The sequence below is a fragment of the Drosophila nasuta genome, chromosome X (assembly GCF_023558535.2).
Source record: "Drosophila nasuta strain 15112-1781.00 chromosome X, ASM2355853v1, whole genome shotgun sequence".
In the NCBI taxonomy this organism is placed as follows: Eukaryota; Metazoa; Arthropoda; class Insecta; order Diptera; family Drosophilidae; genus Drosophila; species Drosophila nasuta.
Window position 1 is genome coordinate 7,837,973 of NC_083459.1, and position 22,595 is coordinate 7,860,567.

Genomic DNA, 22,595 nt, shown 5'->3' on the forward strand with positions numbered 1-22,595 from the left:
TTGCCAAAGTTGAAAGGCTAAAACAGGCAAACAGGAGAGCAAACGAGATGGAGATAGTAAACGAAAGAAAGAGAAAGAGCTACAAATGCTACCTAATTGTTATGATGCGAATGTCGGCGCTGCGTGGAAAAAGACAAGTTAAATTCTAGGCGCGTTTTCGGCCCAGAAGCAAAACGAAACGAAACGCAACGCAACGAAAGCAAAGGAACGTGGCCAAAAGGCGAAATGAGGAAGCCCAAAAAGGTTTTGAATAAAACGAAGCAAATTATAACGGAAATTAGGCGCAAAATGAGCAAAGGCAAACGATGGAAGGCAGCTGAATAAGTTGTTCAACTCGAAAGTGGAGGCAATAACTACACAACAACAACATCAACAACGTCTGCGAGTGGATGGAATGGAACACGTGGCGAATGAAGCTGGCGAATGGCAAATGGCGGCGCTAAAACTTGGGACAAATTAAAATGGCGGCTTCAACGGCCCAAGACTAAACCGCAAGTATCTGGTCGGAGCTGGTCGGAAAGAGAAAGACAGAGAGAGAGAGAGAGAAGTGGCGAGAAGTCGCTGCAAGTTTTTATCAAGCAACATCGAAAAAAAAAGTTGCGTCAAGGTGAAAATGACAACGTTGGCTGCCAACTAATTCAAAAGCGTGTTAAAGACGAGCTCATTAATATGCCACATAGCGAAGACACAGCGAAGCGCCAACGTCGTGGCAAAGCTCGCTCCTTCTTTGCTATAACAAAAGGAATAAAAAAAAAGAGAAACAGAAGAAACTTTCATAAGGCAGGTGCAAAAAGGTGCCGGCAAAGCAGTTAATGCGTGCGACAGCCAGAAAAGTAGAAACAGCAAAACTGAAAATTAAAAACAAATTAGAAAGCTTGTCAAATGTTTGTCCCCCCTTCTCTTTCTCTCTCTCTCTCTCTATCGCTCTTCCATCTCGCTCTAGAGTTATGACCATGACGTTAATAATGAGTGAGCGAATGGCAACCACAAAAACCCCAAACTAAGCACAGCAAAAGAGACTGCGAACAAAAAAAAAACAACAAAAAACGAACTTTTGCAATTTACACTAATTCTACAGAGCACTTTCTCGAGAGCGTGGGCGGGGGAAATGGTGAGTGGGGGGGTGGTTAACTTTATGCCAACACAGCAGAAAGATAAGCATAGACACCGAGTGAAGCGATGGCGGCGTTTAAAATCATAATGCGCCTAAAAGTAGGCAAAAAGTAAACAGCTCACAGCTTCCTTGAAATGGCCGCGCCCTTGAAACTTTAGGCAGCTTAGTGTTAAAAACATGATATCATAATGGTATCGTGGTACAGCATATAGAGAAGCATAAAGCATTTATCTGTGTTGTAAAACACAACAAAATACAACATTTTTATTATTATTATTATTATTATTATAATTGTGTACTATATTTCTGTTTTCATTATTTTTTGTTAGATTTTTATTGGAAGATATAGCGTAAATTTTGTATTACTATTATGAGTGTGTACTATAATTCCCTTTGTTAATTTTTTAAATTCGTATGGTTTAATAGATTTTTCAGTTATTGTAGCTTGTACTCTAATAAATATAAAAAAAAATCCACAATAAAAATTAAGTTCATTTTTTATATAGCCTTCTTTAACATTTACTTTAAGCGAAATCAATAATATATTTAAACCTGGTGACAAAACTCGTTTTGCTTTGCTTTAAACATGAATTTTGTGACCTCCAGTGAACACACAAAATACAGCAAATTTTAGTATTTATTATCATGGAATTTAATTTGCCAATTAGCACAAAATGTATTTAAAATGCCTTTGCTTTAAGAAAATCACCCACAATATTTTGTTAGCCTTGCAAACTGAGGAACCCACAACCCGGCGTATGCGTAATATGAGATATTCTTGATGGCCACAAAAAAAAAACAATATATGTTAACACATTATGCACAAAACAGAAACCAGAGTTCTACTATTTCAATAACATAATCATTTATCGCAGGCCTTGAGCTCAATTTATTTCAAAAATACGCAACACGATATATGTGAGCGAATTAATAGATATCCATCATAGATATACGTTTAAAGTAGAATGGCGTGAAGCATTGCAAAAATATAATAAAGAATAATGAAGTTTGACCAACTGGTTATAAATCAGTTTTAAATTGAGCTTAAAGTTTTAATATAGAAATCTTGGGCTACAAATCAGAAGTAGAACAAATGCAAAAATTAAAAGGAAATTACTTAAAAAATTACAATGAAATTGAAAACTGTTCTCAATTTGCATTTGGTTTGCGGTGTTTTTGCTCGACTCTGGGGATTGTTTTCAATTTGATTGAAAAGTGTTTTCGACTAATAGAAATATTATTAGCTGTAACTTTACTCAACACAATTTTGCTTTCCTTACATATATATCCACAATATGTCTGTGTGTGTTTGATAGTATAATGTGTATGTGTGTGTGTGTTTGGCCAGCTTTATTACGACTGGCAGTTGGATGGCAAAATGGGCACTCAAAAAGCAAATATGCCAAACATTTTAAAACAAAGTCGAAAATTTCGTTTGTACATAAAAATGAAGCTCAAAGCCAAAGCAAAGCGCAAGGCAGAGTCGGAGTCTGAGTCGAAGACAGATAGATAGCAAGGAAGAGAAATATGAGAGAGTCAAAAGGCAAAGGCAAAGAAAAATGTTAAAGCAGCTAATAAAATTGTGCTCATTAAAGCAAAGCCAACTGCCTTTTGGCTAAAAAGTAATAAAGGTTAAAAAACCAAAAAGCAAAGCGGGTCTGCATGCCAGCTAAAACTGTCTGTCTCACTTTTTCTGTTTCTCTCTATCTCTCTCTCTCTCTCTTTTTCTCTCTGTCTGCTGTGGCGTCTTGGTTACTTGGTCTCATTACGAGCCCAGTTTATAGCCAGCGGCAGGTCGAGACAACAGAATGCGTCGAGCAACAGCAAGAGCAAAAAAAAAAAGTAAAGGAAAGGAAAATCAAAGACAAGAGCGAACCGCAAAAGAAAAATCAAAAGTTCAACAGCAAGAGAACAGCGCACACAAAAAAATCCGACAGAACAAAAACATACAGAGAAAGAGAGAGAGGGAAAACATAAAAAAAGTGACCCACAGCATGGCATGTCCTTGTGTCCAGAGAGCGAGTGTGTGTACATGTTGCCATGAATACGAAATGCATTTCGTTGACAGCCTTGTTGAAGGTGCACGAACTGCGACTGCGACTGCGACTGCAAGTGCGACTAAGCTTGCCACCATGAGACACGAGATATGAGATACGAGACACAAGTTTGGCCTGCAATTGGAGGCCTGCAAGTTACACTCAAGTTGCAGAAAGTCAAGTTGAAAGACAAGGCCGAGGGGTCAAATGGTTGCCACAGTTGCCACAGTTTGCTGCTGAGCAAGGACAATGGCCAGCGGCAATGGCCGAAATGGAAGTCAGCACACACAAGACTATTCAGCCTTAGGCCAACACACACACATACACATACACACGCACGCACGCACAAACAAAGCGTTCTGAATTGGCATAAAAAAGGGGGCAACAGCTGAGAATTGTAGGCCGAAACCAAGGCAAAGCAAATAACACAGAGAGCCAGAGAGAGCGAGTGAGTCAAATAGAAACAGAAAAAAACACGCAGAAGTGAACAAAACGAAACAAAGTAAACATTAATGGTTAGATTGTCTTCACTCCCCCAACTGCTGTGCGTGTGTGTGTGTGTGTGTGGGTGGGCGTGGAAACTTTTCACAACTTTTAATAAAGACAAGGACAAAAGCGTTGAAAATGTTTTGGGCACTGTGCGGGCACAAAGTATGCAAAAACATTGCGTGCTCGAAACAAAAATGAGAGCAGCTGAAAAACAACCGACAGCCATAAATACACACACGCACACTACTGCACTCCGTCCGTAAATGTGTGTGTGTGTGTGTGCGTGTGTGTCTCAAAATATGAGCATTTTTGAGTGGAAAGTGTAAGTCAAAACAAGCGGAAGGCGACGACTGCCAAAGTCGGGACAAGCCAAGCACCATGAAAGTAACAACGTTGTGCCTAATGAGCGCAGTCAACCATGCGTATGTGTGTGTGTGTGTGTGTGTGTGTGTTAGCTAATTTTGCACGCTCTACCGCTCAGACTGGCAAACAGACAGAGCGACAGAGCAACAGACAGCAAGCTGAAGCCATGTCCAAAGAGTCAAGTCAGGCTGCTTATGTCGGCCCCCAAAAAGTATGCTACAAAATGTTTGGCATATTTATGCTACATGCCCACACACACACACACACATACGTACACAGAGATACTCACACACGCACGCACAGACTTCAACAGCAGCAGCAGCAGCAGCAAATTATGTGTAATTAAATAAAGCCAAAACACACAAAACAACAGAGCGAACAACGAAATGAAATGAATGCCAAAAATATTGTACACTCTCTCTATCTCTCTCTATTTCTCTCCCTTTCTCTCTCCCCCACTGTCTCTGAAAATTTTTGGCTTTTACTGAAAATTTTACAGTCATAAATAAGTGGAAAACATTTGAGCGATTCCGCACACTAACACAAAGTTAGCATGTGTTCGTGGCTGTGTGTGTGTGTGAGTGTGTGTGTGTGTGGGTGGCTTAATACAAATAGTATGTATTTGTGTTTGTTACAGTTTGCGGCATGTTTTGCAGCATTTGCTGGTTTGCCTTCCCAGTGTTGGTCAGTTAACAAAAAACATGCTAAATTCATGATTGCAAAGAAAAATTTTAGATCCCGCCAACTGGATGTTTAATTTGAAGACTAGAAATCTTTACTTTTCTAACTATCTTTACTTTTTAGCTTAAACATTATTTTAAGGAATTGTTTTCTATTCAAAATTAATTTGGTCTAAAGTTACAATTGTAATTAAGAATATTTTAATGAGTTTTTAAGCTTAAAGAATAATGTGATTCGTCAGGAAAGATCCTCCAGGAAAAACGTCCATCCGCTTTAACTATATTGTCAATGGTAGCTTACATCATTTGTGTAGTGCAAATTTTAATGTTAATGCACTTCTAACATTGGTTATCGATCGTTATATATGCGTCCATTATTATTCGTTTCAACAATGCTTAATATCTGCAATGCTTAGATAAGTTTTAATTTCTATTTTTTAATTTAAGCAAGTAGAAAATTTATATTTCTAATCCTCACTAATATTCAGTTTAATCCCTCTATTAAGGACTTGTTTGGTTTGTGGTTTAAAATGTAAATTAAAATATTTATTAATAAGTTATTAAACAATAACAATCAATACCTACAATGCTCAGTTAAACTTTGATTTCTATTTTCTAACTATCTCTTATGTTCAGTTTAGTCATTCTTTAAAGAGATTCTTACATTTGTGGATTAAAGCTAAATATTTTAAATTTATTTTGGAGTCATTTAACTTAGAAACTGCATTATAAACTTCAAATATATTCATATTTCTTACTAAACTTTTTTATTTGAATTATTTTATTATATATTATACAATATGCGATAAATTCTGATATGAAATAAATGCATTTGCAAGCTGAATAAAATCATTGATTGCTATTTCACTCTTCCCTTTATTGATCAAACATTATGTATACCAAATTTGATATCAACTTCATATCGAATGCATAGCTTTTCTGGTTATCATTTCTTTAGCAATATTTCCATTGTTTTCCTCCTTTTCCGTTGAGCTAAACTTTAAATTACACTGCTCACAAATCCGATTTATGGCATGTTGTGCAGTGTAAATCTACTTGATTTACGAGCACACTCAAAAGCCTCACCTAAAAATTCTTTTGGACTCAGACAATGTTCGTTCGTTGCTTTAGCTGGCTCTTTAGTTCTCTTTGCTTTTTCATTTTTTGAGGCTCTCAAATACTGATTAAAGAGCAGTTTTATAGCACTCAAAGCACATTGAACTTGAAAAGATACTCGTAGTCGCATTTCTCCAGCTGACTTCTCTGTGTGAGTGTGTGTAAGTATTTTTTTTGTTATCCACGACTCAAGTGCAAAGGTAAGCTTCAGGCAATAAATAAGATAATATATAGTATGGCTGCTCAGTGCACATCGATGGGATCGAGGGGCGAGGCAGGTGGAGAGGCAGAGGGAACAACATGAGCAACAACAAGAGCAGCAACAACATCGCCCACGCACTTTGCCTGATGGGCACAAGTGGTCTGGCTCTCTACATGCTTGGCTGCATGTGCGAGTGTGTGTGAGTGTGTGTGTGAGTGTGTGTGAGTGTGTGTTATATTTGTACAAGTTAACGGAAATAACATTTACTTACTGGCATAATAAATAGAGCTTGCTATGAAAGTGGACGCAGGACACACACACACATACATACACACACAGCAGGGCAGACAGTCTGTGTGCAAGAGTTCGAGTGTGTGTGAGTGTGTGTGTACTTGTATTGCAGCTCTGTAAGTTCAACCATTTGTTTATGCTTCTGAGCTACCTACGTTATTTGCTTAGACGACCCAATCAAATTGAAAAGTAAACTAAGTTTGAGTTCAAAAGCTACAAATCGCATCCCAGACCACCAGAGTGTGAAACACACACACACACGCACACTTGCAGTGGTTGTGTGTGTGAGGGTGTGGTTGTAGTTGGTGCGTGTAAGTCGATTGTAAACTGATTAGTGTCGTGTAAGCTAGACTAGGTCAAAACTTGCACACAACTTTTCAATACAATCAATTGCTCGGCACAAACATAAATCTTTAAGAGATCGAATACTATTTCTTTTTCAAAAATATTTTTATAACTTTTAGTATTTGTATTAATTTATCATTGCTTTTTAAAAATATATATATATTTACTTGAAAAGTAAAGCAATTAATAATAAAAATATACCAATAAAAACAAGTAAGAAAGTGAGATAACCGCTTCCCAGTTTGAATAAAAGCGATATAATTCTAAAAATTAACTAAATCATTATACCGCAAAAATACTGAAAATATACTAAATAATATATTTGATATATTGATATAGTAATACATATGTATAATGTACCAAATGTACTACATTAAAGATATATCATAGAGTGCAAAATATACTACAACTACAACTATTGATTTGAAAGCAAAACTAATTCAGTTTACACAGCAGCTAACACTCTGCTTTGTAATTGGGGCTAAGACTTAAGCCAGATTGTTTGCCAGTCGATACATATGTAAATTGCGAAATAATCGCATTAGTTTGAGCTGCAGTTTTCTTGACGCCATCATCACTCAGTGTGCTTTGGCAATTCAGCTGATTATCAAAGCAGCTGCTTCGCTATTCTTCGTTCGGATTGTTTTCGATTGTTGTAAATAGATTTACAATGGGGTTGATCATAAATATTAAGCAGAGCTCAAGCAAATGGCATGAATAGAACGAAAGGAGAATGGGCACAGCTGTATTCACCTGAGTGAGTCAGAAAGGAGACCGAAAGAAAGGAGAGAGAGAGAACGAGAGGTGGACTGTTGAAATGCCTTGCATACTTACAAACAAATGACAATCCAAATGACTGTCAGGGCCGAGAGTTGAGTGAGTCTTTGACTGGCTGGCGTGCTTAGGCAAATGACATTGACAAAATAAGCAGAGAGAGAGATACAAAGATACAACGATACGAAAGCAACACAAAGAACGACGACGACGACGACGACGACGACGACCTACGGGGCACAGAGAACAGAGACAGTTCCCAATGTGAACGAGAGATGCGGAGTTGGAGAGCCAAAGACAATGGCATTAACAAGGATGGGGGCATAAAAGAAATCGTCTTAATTTCACTTTGTTTATGCTGAGTAATAACGAATTATGCAAATTATTTTATAATAAATTTATGCCAAGGCGGCAACAACAGCAACAGCAACAGCGACAACGAATCGAACGCACAAACGAGCACAGAACGAGGAAATAAAACACAAGGCAACAGAGAAAGCAAAAGCAGAAGGCGACAGGCGACAGACGACAGACAGAAAAGGACATGAGGACAGACTTCAGACGGGAGACAGATAGAGGGAATAAGGCAGATAACAACATTTAGCGCAAGGCGAGAAGAGTTGGCGCTGACTTTGGCCACGGGGCGTGGCAAGCCAGCCTGGCTGGCTTCCCTCTTCTTCCCCCGCCATTCTTCTCTTCTCTCTGGCTCCGTCTCTGTCGCTGGTTTTTGGCCATGTTTCTATTGCTGGCTTTTTGGGGCGCTGGAGCGCGCGTGTGACCAAGTATGCATGAAAATCCAATTTGCCTGCATGCGATGCTGCTGCTGATGCTACGACTTGGGGCAGCATGCGACAACACGTAGCAATCAAAGTGAAAACAAGGCTACACAGGACAACACAGAAATGTGGCACACGAAAACGTTACAGTTATATTTATGTATCGTATTATTTTGTACTTTATTTCTCTTGTTCTCCTGCACAGATATTAAGAAATAAAAAGCGAACACAGACAGCAAAAGAGAAGAAGACAGAGAGAAAGAGACACGAACACACATATGGACGCCAGGCTAATCAGAATGCCTGCAGAGTTAGTCACGCTGCTTAATGTTTTATTGGTATGTGTCAGGACATTGCCAGCCAAGTCCTTCAAGGGGCAAAGCTCACTCTGGCGGAATTGAGTGGGGACAACTCACTCTCTCTCGATCTGCAAATAGCAAAGCAATTAATAACACGCTATATCTGCATATTATAATCCAATTTATTAGATTGTAAATGAATTTTATTTTAAAGTTCATAAATCAATTCGTTTGGAATCTGACTTAATTTTTGTTCGAACACAAACTAGATGAACTCACTTAGCTGGAATTTAATTAAGTATTAAAAGTCGAATAAAATGGAAATTCCGTAATTTACTCAAACAACAACAAATTACAAAATTACAAATTAATATTAAAGTTGAGCTGTCGATTATGCTTGCAAATATGATTTATGCAGCAAAAGATTACAAGCAAAATCTTGCAATAATTTTTATTTGTTTTACACTTATTTAACTTATGCCAACAGAATTTGCTAACGGAATGCAGCCAATTGAGAAAAGCGAAATACATTATTATTAATCAATATGCAGCATATTTATTTAAATGAAAATCTAAATTGAAAGCCAGATTGATTACCACTTTTTTTCGACCTCATTTTACTGTAAAATGTTTAAGAAACAATTTAGTGCGAGTTGGTTTTAATTGATGATTGTAAAATTGATACAGACATATTTTAGCAAATAAATTAACTTTGCCGGTTGGCATTTGAAGTCGATTGAAATGCCATAAATAATGCTGTGCAAAAATCTGTGTGTTCATTGCGTCAATATTTATGGGGCAACGTTTTTGATGGTGGAAAATTGCGCAAAACTTTCACTCTGTGTAATGCTGACAATGACTTTGGCTACGAAATTAATTAATTGTGTGTGTGTGTTGCGACAATATGCAAACTGAAAGGTGAATTTCATATTGCTGCCACTCGTTTATAGTGGGAGTGTTTACTACAACTCGTAATTGGAGCTGCCCCTGACAGCCTTCATACACAACAACAAGCCAATAAAGCAAGAGTCACTTTTCTCTTCTTTTTTCTGTCTTGTTTTCTTTCTCTCTCTCTCTCTTTCTCTTTCTGTTGAAATTAATTATTTGTCAAGTTGAACTGGCAGCCAGACAAGTGACAGTTTCTCTTTATTCCCAAATTGTCAGCTACAAGTTTTGTATTTGCTCTTTGAGTATTAAATATTTGCCTCTTTGGATAATTTAAAATAAACACCGAAATGGAGAACAAGCTGTGCTCGAATAGCTTAGTCAGCAAACTAAACTAGTTAATTTATTCAAGTGTAATTTAATTTTGTACTTACTAAAGATTTGTGTAGTGTAAGAAATGGAAAAAAAAGAGACACTGCTTTTTTGTTTTTGGTTTATTGATATTTGCTCATAATTGTCGTAAATAAACACAAAAAAACTTTCGACTGAGTGTGTTTATCGATGGAGATATTCACTTAAACGCTTTGCGCCCTCCCATTTTTGCCCACTTTTGGCATTCATAAAACAATATTTTTTATGAGCATCGATGGCATATGCCATAAAAGCGGAGCCAGCGGAAAATGAAGCGCTTTAGGGCGGTTTGGCGTTAAACGTACCAGAAAACTCCAGCTGCCCAATGTCCCGTCTTCGTCGTGAAAGTCGCACTAAAGCATGGCGAAAAGAAAAATAAAAATAAAGGGCTAAAGCAATGGCAATCCTTTCGTGTCTATTTACATTTTTATTGTCGGCCGGTCGTAAAAAATCTGATTAAATACCACGTAATAGATCCCTTTGGTGGCAACTCCGAGGGGCCGGCCGTTGGCCAGCATTATGTAGATCCCCAGCGAGCGAGCCAGATGAGAGTTGTCTGGCTTTCAGCTTTTTACTGTGATTGGCCACGGCTTGACTCGCATTGCGGATGGTGATGGTGGAGAAGGGGGTCGACGCGTTGAGCGGGTTAACTGTTGTTAAATTACATTCAATAAACAAGCAATGAATATTTTATTGTTGCCTTCAACAAATTTCGCTTTGGCAACAAGGTAGGCAGAAAATAATTTATGATTTAGGGGCGGGCAAGCGATGAGAGATGTGGGAGATGGAAGATGGAAGATGGGAGAGAGTGTGCAGCACTGTTATAGCCATTGCTATATAGGCATGGTCATGGCCATGGCCATGGCCAAAAAACACGATAACAACGTGAACGACAACGACAGAAACAACATGAAAGCAGATTGATTTACGCATGAATGGCACAAATCTCATTTTAATAGAATCATTTGGTTTTATAACACTCTTCGGTTTGTTGAATGCTGGCAGAGAGCGAGCGAGAGAGAGAGAAAGAGAGTAAGGGAATGCCCTTAGCAACAGTCAAACCCCCCTCGCAACAACTCCCCTTCGTCCCTTTTTATTGAGTCTCAAAGTTATGTTGCTCATAAATTGAGTAAATTGTTGTGTTGAATTTTAATCGCTTTGCTGCGGTTAGCGCTCGTCTGATTTAACTAGAGCTCACACACTTAGCACCCCCGGAGTGGAGGGTGATGAGAAACAGAAGGGGGGATGCGTGACATCGAAACATTGTGCACTGATTCGCCACACAGAAAACGAACGTAGCAAACATTGCACGAATTTAATATGCAATTGTGGTGCGTTTTAATGCTGATACTTAAAAATAAATAAATGCTATATTAATCTTAGCGAGGAATAGAGTAAAACAGAGCTGGAGAGTCAGCGAAACTCTAAGCGAGGCAAAGGAAAGTAAGCAGTTATATTGATAGCTGTATATTACGTATACGACACGTTGGAAGCAAAATGCGTGAGATAAAAAAGAAAGAGAACAAATGTACAAGATTATATAATATTTGTTAAGTTATATTAATAAGAAAGCAAGCAGCTAAGACCGTATTGAATAAATATTAATATTAAGTATACGACATGTAGAAATCTAAGAGCATACCAGCAAAAATCGAAGCGGGATGTGTAAATAAGCTTTAAGCGTAAAGTAGAGCAAAGTGCAAGCAACGACGAGAAGAGTCAATGCGAATTGATAGCTGTATTTAAAATTGCGTATACGACACGTTGTATAAAAAAGTCAGAAGAGTGAGAAAACAAGAAAACAAATATTCACGAATATCTTGGAAAATAGATTTTTTACATTTTCATATTTCTTTTAAATGAAATTAATAGAAAATCAAGGAGATTGTAAATATTATGTATACGACATGTTGGATTCAAAGAGCATAAAAGAACTAAACAGAAAATGTGAAAAAGCTTTAACCGTTAAACAGAACAAAGTGGAAGCTTCGATGACCAGATCGAATGCGTATTAATAGCTGTATATTACGCATACGGCACGTTGGCATAAGCATAAGTCATGAGAGATAGAATGAAAGAGAACAAACGTGCAAGAAAAATTTGAGAATTTTTATATATAACAAAAAAAAAACTAGCAGATGTGATCCGATTAAATGTATTTGATATGATATTACGTAACGCCACGAATAACATAGAATCTAAAATGCACTACATAACTAATAATTCAATCATTTCAACTAATTGGAATTTAATTGAGTACGACTTTGTTGCTTACAAGCAGCAGCTGAACTTTTTTTCATGGCTATTGTCTGCAAGCTTAGCTGTTAAAATAAAGACAATTTTCACAGCGACCGCAGCGAGTTGAAGAACTGCAGTTTTTTGGTTTGAGTGCATTTTAGTTGCTGTCCTGCATCCAGATACGTGCATTATGTCATTTTCTACTTTTTGGAATTTTATCTCGTTTTACGACAACCGAGCAACCGAGCAACAGAGTTGCCCAAATGCATCGACAGTGTTAACGATTTGTGTGCATTGTGTGTGTGTGTAGGTGTAAATCTTTGTGTATGTGTGTGTGTCGCCAATCAACCAATCTCTTATGGGAAAACTGCATTGGGAGGAAGTGGAAGATGAAACGATGGCAAAGTGGTTTTTGCTGAGCGTTTTTATGGGCTTCGGCATTTGCCATTTTTAATTGCTGTTGGTTTTCGAACATTTACTGCTGCAAATGAGCCGAGACTGAGGCGTTCAGATTTATGGCTTTTTCTCTCCCTCACACACACACACACACACACACATACAGGCAAAGAGCGACTGCTGTTGATGTAGCTTGTAATTTATTCTGGGCAACATTGTCGTTGGCAACAACCAAAACCACTAAAACTCACAAACATTTTAATTCAAACACTAAAAAACTGCAACAGCAGCAACAGCAGGACATAAGCAACAAACTTGTTACCACTTGCAGCCAATACCACAAGGATATGGCTCTATTAAATACACAATTTTTTTCAATAAACAACTTTTGAAATACAAATTGTACACAAAAAAAAGTACAACTTTAATTTATTGCCGTCGCAATTAATGCAGTTGACTTTTTTCTTTTTTTTTTTATTTAATTTCAACTTCTACAGCATTTTCGCATCCCATTTAATAGCATTACACATGAGCATCGTCTGACTTCCATTCGAGTTATTTAAGTATTAAAGACTTTTGTTCATAGTTCATTAAAATCAATTGATTGACGACGTTGCAATGTTTTAATGCTCTTACCTTTGCAGAGTGCAAAAACATTCTCGCATTTCCTGAGCGCATTCGCATTTTTTTGTTGTATCACATTACTTTGCTGTTTTCCTTTTTGCTTGCTACCAAATTCACGAGCATTACTGCAGTTGTTGCTGCTGTCATTCAATTATTTCGAGTCAACCACCAATTGGTCAACAATACTTTTGTCTTTGCCCCATGCTTTGTTATCGCGCTGGCACATCAAATATGCAAAAAGCTTGGAAGCTGGCATTTTGCAGGGCAAATTTTCAGACCATTCTATATTCTCTGAATAAATCGACTTGCCAGCGTACTTATAATTCGAATACATAATTCTATATTCGTGGCAAAAATCAACATTCAAAAACTGGTCACAATATTGATATTCGTAATTGAAATTCCTAAGACGAACTACAATTCCATTTAAGTAATATAAGTGAAAGTAAAACCATTTAAGATACATAACTATGGTGTCATTCTATTACTGAACACTATTTTTAAATTCTTGTCACTATTTAAGAAAATGTTTTGAGGAGGCAACGACTGTTGCACACAACCGATTACCAGCAGTTACTTATAAACATAGTATACAATAAAACGAGATGCAACCTCACTTATTACTTATTAAGTATTATTATTATTACCTCTATTGTTATTACTTTTGCAGCTTTTGAAGTTATTTTCTTTTACTGCACATCTTGGACACACTGATGGCACTTTTTGGTTCCTATAAATATTGAGGAGTTCTTAATTTGGAAGAGCTTTTCCATTGCGAGTAAGTGAATAATATATTTGTTAGAGCTCATAGTATGTTGCAGCAGCTTGTTTCTTGTAGTGACTGCATTTAAAATCCAGTAAACTCTTTCAATCTTGTGCTAGTATCAGACAGTAGGCAGACCTTTTGGGAGCTTGAATGCGCTAAGTAGTGACAAGCAGAGAAAGAGCGAGAGAGTGAGAGAGAGAAAAAGAGCAGCATACACGCTGCCACATCGCATTACGTATACGCAGCGAGATCCTAGCCGCAATTGCCAGCTGCTCTTTCAATGCACTCGCCACTTGACGCTCTGGCTGCTGCTGCTGCTTAAAGATGTCTATGGCACGACAATGCAGTTCAGCTCACTTCACTTCACTTCACTTCACTTCACTCCACTTCCCCCAGCATCTGCAGTGGAGTTGTAGATGAGGAGGTGGAAGACTCTGGGTGAGCAGACAGCGAGTCTTTCATATTTAAACTGACAGTTTATTGTGCTTTTCATTACAATTTTGTTTGTTAGTTTTATTTTTGCCAAACAAAACTCAACGATGGCTGCTGCTGTTGTTGCTGCTGTTCTTGCTGCATTGTGCAGCTGAGAGGAGGCAAAGTGCATTGGTCTGGCCTGGTCGGGTCGGGTTGAGTTAGGTTGGGTTGGGTCGGGTTCGCAACGGGTCGGGTGTGGAGTGGTGCGTGTTTGGCTGGAAAAGGAACAATGGCAGACGACGCACTCGAGCATGGAGTCAAAATGTTGAGCTGCAGTCGCCGCTGGGACCCCGTTTGGCCCCACTGCGCCATTTTAGACAAACGGAAGTCATAAAAGACGCGCATTTTCCTTGCCTTTTTCGTACTTGGTACTTTGGTACTTTAGCGTTTGTCCCCGCCTTCCTTTCGCTCTCGCTCTCTGTCGTTCTGTCGCTCTGTTCACAGTTCGCTTTTTGATGGCATCGCGCGGCAAAACGACAAGAACAACACCAATAACAATAACAATGCCACCATAATTTCTCGTTAAAAAGCAAAAGCCCACAACGGAAAGATGGTGATGACAAGAATAAGGATGAGAACAACAAGATGAAGATGAAAATGGGATGGAAAACGAGCTTAAGACTGAGTACTAGATAGATATAGATGCTGAATGCTCGAAGCCACAGAGAGAGAAAGAGAGAGAGACAAAATGTGGAAAGGGAAAACGTCTGCGTTAGATTTTAATAACGCGCCGCAGATAATGCCGATAATTTAGATAAATTTATTTCGCGCCCCGCTTAATTGAGTGGGAGGAGGCAACAAGAAGATGTGACAAGATGACGAGGAAATTGCAATGCCACCAAACAGCTTAGCACAACTCAACTCAACTCAACTCCACTCGACTGAGTGGAAAAACTATTTATAGTATTTCCTCATAGTTTTACCGAGATGCTGCTTTATGGCACCGATGAAGCGACGACGTCGATCATTAATCAAAGACCCAAAGCCCTTTGAGAGATGATGTGGCAAGAACATGAGCACTGTGCCACACCAGCTCTCTCTCTTTCTGTGGGCGTGGCTACGGCTAATAAGCATTTAAGGCAGGCGGCAAAACTATGGCCACTACCCACAAAATCTTCAAAGAAACTAGAGTAAGGCGCAGAATTTATGCTATAAATTGAGAAGAACTACACACAAAAAAAAATACATAAGAGATATAAACAAGCTGAAGCTGAGCACGAGAGTTATAGTCGACTTGCTTGAAGTATTGTAATAAATTGTCAAAATAAATGCAGACTTATTCGACTTAATTTACGATAAGGCAGCGATAAGTATTTATAAACTCATTTAAGTCTTCTTCCTCATTTAGGTTCAAAAGTGAAATTGAATATTGATTTATGAAATAATGTTCAATTATTTTGTTTTTAAAATAATATTCAATATGATTTTCATTTAATTTTGTTTATGATATCTGACTTAGAGGAAACTAAAGTATTAAATTATATTAAATTGATATTTTTGTTTGCAATTTTTTTTAATTTACTGAACATTGCATTAAATATCACTCACTTTTTTGTTAAAGTTCATTTCAATCGAGTTATTGCCTAATACACTGCTTAATCTCTGTTTCAATGGTATTTTTTTGTTGTCGTGATGGTAAACTATTAAAGCTCTTTCAATGAAGCTGCCACATGAATGAATGAATTACAGAATGACTAAATGATGTTCCTTCGCAGCAAAGGTGGCGTCTGCGTTTGCGTCTTTTGTTGTCTTGTGCGTTTTGTGTGCGATGTCGAAAACAATCCCAATTCACAGCACACATTCCAACTCACATTCTCAATTCGTTTCTCCATCTAAATGTCGTTTTTGTTGGTGCAGCTTGAGCTTGAGCTTCAGCTCAGCCATTGCTCACGAATAGAAATGGATAATGATGCGTTTGTGTATTGGGAGTTATCGCAACATTTCAAGCGTTTTTATTGAACCAACACACACACTCTGAATCTGTGCGTAGCTCTCTGAGGCTCTCTATCTCTCTCTCTCTCTCTCTTTACGCATTTTAGCACTTTCTTTTTGCCACTTATTATTTTTTGAAGTTAAGTTGAAGTTGGTTTTTTCGTTTCTCTTCTTTTTTCCTCAGCCCGTTATACAAAAGCTCGTTGCTAACTGGAAACTTCAAACCCCGAAGCTGGCGTGTTTCCCTTGCAATTTTCCCTTTAAACTGTCAGTTCTGGCCGCGCCTTTGTGCGCTATGAAGTAGTATGTGTAGTGTTGGCCAACACACACACACACACACACACACACACACTTTAACAGCTTTCGCTGGGCGTCGTCCTTTTGTGCTCAAGTTTACACGCAGCTGTCAAATCACAATAGTTGCTAAGAATTTCCATTAACTCATTTTCTTTCACTCATTTTCACACACAACTCTGTGTGTCAGTGTGTGTGTGTGTGTGTATATTGATTGTGCTAAGTGTTTGGTTGCAGCTATAGAAAATGGGCCAAAAGCGGGCGGCAGCAGCTAGCAGTCAGTGTGGTCGAAACTTTGCCATTGTTATAACAAAATAATGGCGTTCATACACTCACTTAGTCGCACTCACACTCAGACTCAGACTCGCAGTGTAACACTCACCCAGTGTGCCACTGAAGCATAAACAGTTTAAAAAGCCTCAAACTTGCCTTGCACTTGTCGCGTAATTCAATATGCACAAGTCCTCTTCACACTTTTCTTTTCTTTCTCTTTTTTTTTTATTTTACTTCTGCTGCTGCCTTTTGTTTCTTCGCATTGTCTGGGATGCCACGTCACACGTTTATTCTTCATCTCGTCTTTTCATTTTGTAACTCCTTCGGCCTGACTGCACTTAATGCTGCCACAAATGGGGGCATGCCTCCTTCCATATATACGGTAAAATGATAGCCTGGACACACACTCTTGGCCGAACAGAAGGCCAAAAGGCTTACAAATACGACGCCCCCAAAGTTCGACGTCAACTCTTTGCTCCCTTTTGCTCAGATCATACACAGTTGAATAACGTTGACCAAGCGATTTGACTTTTCGCAGGCATTCGCTTTCCTCTTTCGCTTTTTATTGTTCAGCATTCATTTAACTCACCTTTTGGGCAATCTGTAAACGGAAAAAAAATTGAAAGTTATTCACTTGTTTGACACTTTGATTTCTTAGGGAAAAACAGAAATTAATTTTAATTATTCAATAATTTTATAAGCTAAGTTGGTAATATTTTAGATATTTCTCATTGTTTTTATATATTTAATTAGAAATTATTCACTTTAAGTATAAAATATTATCTATCCTGGCTGTTGAAAAGATTGTACTAAAATCAAATTAAGAACAAGCTATGTGGAATTAGTTCTTGAATTTCATCAGATATAGATTTATTCATTTTCAAGTAACTCATATAAATATGAAATAATTATTCATGAAATTTTAATAATTCAATTTGTAATTTGCAGTTTATCAAACGATTTTATTTTTGGTGCATACTTTTACGGCCAGGTAAATAAAAAAAAAACTTATTTAAGCAAAATGGTAAGTTGCATAAATTTGGGGCCACATTTATAATTTTAAATGCAGCGTTTTCTAGGCAATTCATATGTTGCATACTTTTAGGGTCTGATATTAAATAACGTTCTGCAACTAATAGTTTGGATAGAAAATAACGTATATATCGGTCATATCCTGCCGCATTTTCAACGCGTACATATTACTAGGATCGCAAGAGTCAACTTTATCGGATTACATTAAAGAAATATTGGATCATCTAAGAATCCAACACTTGTTATTTTTCAGTCTTAAGGTCAAAGGAAATTGGACGAATTCGCAAATTACAGGATAACTCGAGATCCACAAGGACGACAGAAATGCCCTTTCGAGAGTGGATAGGTTTGTTTGGATACGCAATGACATTCAAAAGATATAACATATTTTCTGAATTCAAAAAAGTATTTTTATCTCAGAGTAAGGACTTTCGTCCTTTTCAGTAAGCTAATTGGGTTATATTTACTGTGACTTCCCTTGTGCCAAAGAACATTCCGATAATCCTTCAAATGGCCAAGATACAGCGGATTTTTTTTAAAGCTTTGACAATTTTTCTTTACCCAATCCTTTGAAAAAATTTCAAGTGTAATTTTTAAAGGATAATGATGTTGTTGAAAATCTTAACAACAAAAAATCATGTCCTCAAGGGTTCGTCTAATGTGTGATCAAGACGAGACGTATACCTGTGTATTTTCAAAGAACTGTTGTTTGCCAAATGTTTTTGAATTTTACAAAAATTCGAGTTGAAAATTCTATTTTAATAATTGACTTGGTCAGCAAATTGTGCGACTTAAATCAGTATTTCAGCAAATGCTTTGGCAACTTAAAACAGGATTAATTGTTGTATGGAAATGAAAAGAAAATGAAAAAATAAAAGAATACAAAAGACTTGACATCGAACATGGACAAAAATGTGTTCGCTAATTTCTTATTTTTTCTTAAATGCTTGCGGAAGGAAAGAAACCAATGAACACATATTTCTTTTGAAGTTCTACGAGAATTCTTTGCTCTTTATTAAATATATATATGTATATATATTGGTGTTCTTGTTGCGTTTTTTGTTAAGCTGAGCGTTAAAGCTGGCACCAGTTTTTTTTTGCGTTCATATTTTGTGTTTTTTATTTGTGATGTTTTTTGTTGTTGTTTTTATTTCTTTGCAATTTTCGGTTGTGTGCACTTTCCTTTGCAATTTGGCTAACGAAATTTTGGACTGCGGCGAAATGCTTAAAAATTCGAAATTCAATCAATCCAACGCTTTGTGTGTGTTTGTTTTTGTTGCTGTTTCGTTTCGTTTCGTTCCTTTTTTTTTTTTTTTGTATTCTGTTTGTTCGTCTTTGGTCGGTATCTAGCGTTAGCTCAGTTGTTGCCTCTTTGTTTTCCAGTTGTTATTATTATTGTTGCTGTTGTTGCTGTTGTTGCTGTTGCTGTCGTTGTTGCACTGCAATTGTATCAGCAACGTTCTTTGTTAAACAAGAACCAAGTCAAATAAGCAACGCTGCTCCCGATCAACTCGACTTTTCGAGACCCTTTCGTATAGGCAAAATTATAAAAGCTGATGCTAGACTCGACTAGTTTTATTCTTCATTCGATGAACCTAATAAACTCGCCTTGTGTTGCTCAGCTAGAGGGTCTTAAAACAAAGAGACGAGCGGTTGGCTGCTGTGTGCGAGGCAAAGGCAAAGGTAAATACATTGAGCCAAAAGCCAAGGGCCGCTTAACCCGTAGCAAGAAAATTAAAAACAAGAAATAAAAAATACAACGAGCAACAGCAAAAAAAAAAAGTGAAGAACAGGTACCGCAAAACGCCAAAGAGAGCAACAAAAGAACGTGGGGAGTACAACAAAAAAAACGTAATATATATTGTGTATAAAGTATACGAGTTCTGTCAAGAGAGAAAGAGAGAGAGAGAGAAGGGGCACAACATGCTGTTGGAGTCTATAGAAAAAGGCTACGGGTTTCTGCGCTCATCAGATCTAACGCCTTTGCAGAGCCGTGAGCTGTTTGCGTATTTCGCGTTTTGCGTTTCTCTGCTGTTTTCTGCTTTGCCGGCTTTTTGGCGCTTTGCGTGTTCAACACGGCGTATGAGCGACACGAGCGCCAGAGCCACTGGACGTTGAACGTTGAACGTCGAGCTAGAGTGTAAAGCGTAGAGCGTTGGCAAAAAATGTGCAAAACGTTAAAAGTGCGCTGCTACACAAAAACCAGTTGCCACAAACAAGGCGACGCGCAATTTGCATGCCACGAAACGCTCCCGAAACTCGCAGCTAACACTGAGCTGGTGAGGGCGGTGGCGAGGGAGGGGGAAACCGGAAGGTTAGTCGGATAAGCATGACAAAGGCAACGTGCAAATCCTGCAGTAAACCAAGGCAGCGACTATGCGAGAAAGAGAGGGAGAGAGGGAGAGGCAAAGCAGCTTGAAGGCAGCTAACATAGAATGTGGTAATAATTCTTGTTACGCATTCGCCTCGCCCAGCCAATACTGCAGTCCCTCGCAGACACCTCGCAGCGCTTGTTAGTCGCCATTACCGCTGCCAAAAAGTGCTTAAAAAAACAGGGAAAAGGAAAAGCGAGAGAGAGAGAGAGAGAGAGAACGAGCGAGCGCAAGTCGTGTGCAACGTAAAACCAAAGCAAACGACATGCAAAAATCAACAAGAACAACAACAAAAACAACTGCAGAAGTAGAAGCAGAAGCAGAAGCAGAAGTAGAAGCAGCTCAGCGGCAGAAGGAGCACAATAATAATGTGCAGCAGCAATGCTGGAGGCGCCCGCGCGTGCCAAGGATAACATGTTAATCTTTGTGAGATAATGAGCAGCAATATGCTTTGCATAAGCACATGGCATGGCACGGCACCAACAACAACATAAAAGCGGACAACACTCCGCCTCCTCCTCCTCCTCCTTCTCCTTCTCCTCCTCCACAGACATAAAATGCAGCAGACTCCAAACTGTGGCAAATTACAGATAAAATTATGCAATTTGCAGCGAGAGTGTGGAAGAATTTAAATAATAGATAGTAAGTGACCCTAGAATCCTCTGTGTATCAAATTGAATCGAAATTTATCAATCGATAGATGAGGAAAGAAATGAAATTAATATCTAATTTATTTACTTTAAGTTCTTTCGTTTAGTTGTCGTATTTTTAATTTAAGCAATAATTTGCATTAGTAAGAATTAAATTAATAAAAAAAACTCCAACTTTTAGTTCTTTCCTTTTTTCTCTAATATTCTACAAACTTTTGCTACAACAAATACAATAAATACAAGTTTTATAAAGCTATATAAACTTGCTATTAGCTTAGGAAACAATATTCTTTATATAGTTAATAATGCATATACAACCAAATAAAGATATTTTTATTAAAAAAGCTATTACTTATATATACGCATATATTTATATATCATAAGTGTATGCAAGGTTTTACTATAGAATCTTCATTTACATTCTGAGTTTATTTATGCATTATAACAGAAGAATAAATTAAAACTTCAAATGTTTGTAATAACAATTAATTGAATAAAGTATTGAAATCTGATTTTTCTGTCATTTTTAATACTTTGCATTTTATTTTTAGACACAAAAACTGTTTCCAAATTCCACACACATATAATTTAAGTGTCATTAACTTTAAGAGAACATAAATTCCGATTGAAAACAATACAAAAAGTGAATTGATTGAAGCAAATGTTCTCAATTTTTCCAGCTTCTAACTACTAAAAATGTTTTGCAGCAGCTGAAACTTATTCGACTTTGATTGCAACTGCAATCGCTCTTTGGCATTGTAGTTAGCCGTAGTCTCTCATATCAGAGTATTAATTCGATATCGAAAGAAATTAGTTCAAACTGTCAATAATTCGAAATCAGTTGTTGTTTGTTTGGCTTCGTCTTCTTTCGTAACCTAATTCAGTTTCATCTCGCTCTTCCCCTCTCACTCTTTCCCACCCACTCTTTCTCTGTCTGTCTCTGTTGGGTTTTCAATCGGTTTGATAAGCTTTGTTCTGTTCTTTTCCAGCTGCTGCCAAAATTGTACACACATTTTCTTAAGCCTGCTGCGTGTGAATTCTGTTACTGCTACTCTCGTTGTTGTTGTTCTTGTTGATGTTTCTCTGGTTCTTCTTCTTCTTCTTGTTGCCACTGATATGCTCTTAGTGTGCGTGTGCGTGTGTCGAACGAGATGTTGGCCAAGTTCTCAGCTGCTGTCGCTGCTTGTAAGTCCTGGCTTAGCGTTTGCCAAGTCACATGCGATTCGAGCCTTCGAGTTCGACGCAAGCAGCAAGGCTTAAGAATGGAAGCCAAATTCAATTGCAGCTCTCCGTTGCTGTTGCTGTCTCTCTCTCTCTCTCTCTGTTTCTCTGTTGTTTTGTATTTTTCGGAATTTCGCTTTCGCACAGAAGGAAAACTAACAAGAACAACGAGGCAGAAAGAGGAATACGTGAAGAGAGAGAAGCATGGAATTAAATCGAGATTATGCAAATCAAAAGCGGCCTTGTGGGTTGTTGCATCCATCCATTGCTTGTTTGTCAGCGACACAACTGTGAATATGCCACAACATACTCACACACATACACATACACACTCAGGCATAACACACACACATAGCTCTTCTAACTACACTTTCGCTGCATCAACATTGACTTCAACTCATGCATATGCATATGTGAGTGTGCTGCCGTATGAGTGTCTGTGAGTGTGTGCTAGTGTGTGTGTGTGTATTTGTTTATGCCCCATGCCCGCCATCTTGTTTGATCAAACTCGAACACAAACACGCAGCATTGCATCACAGCCG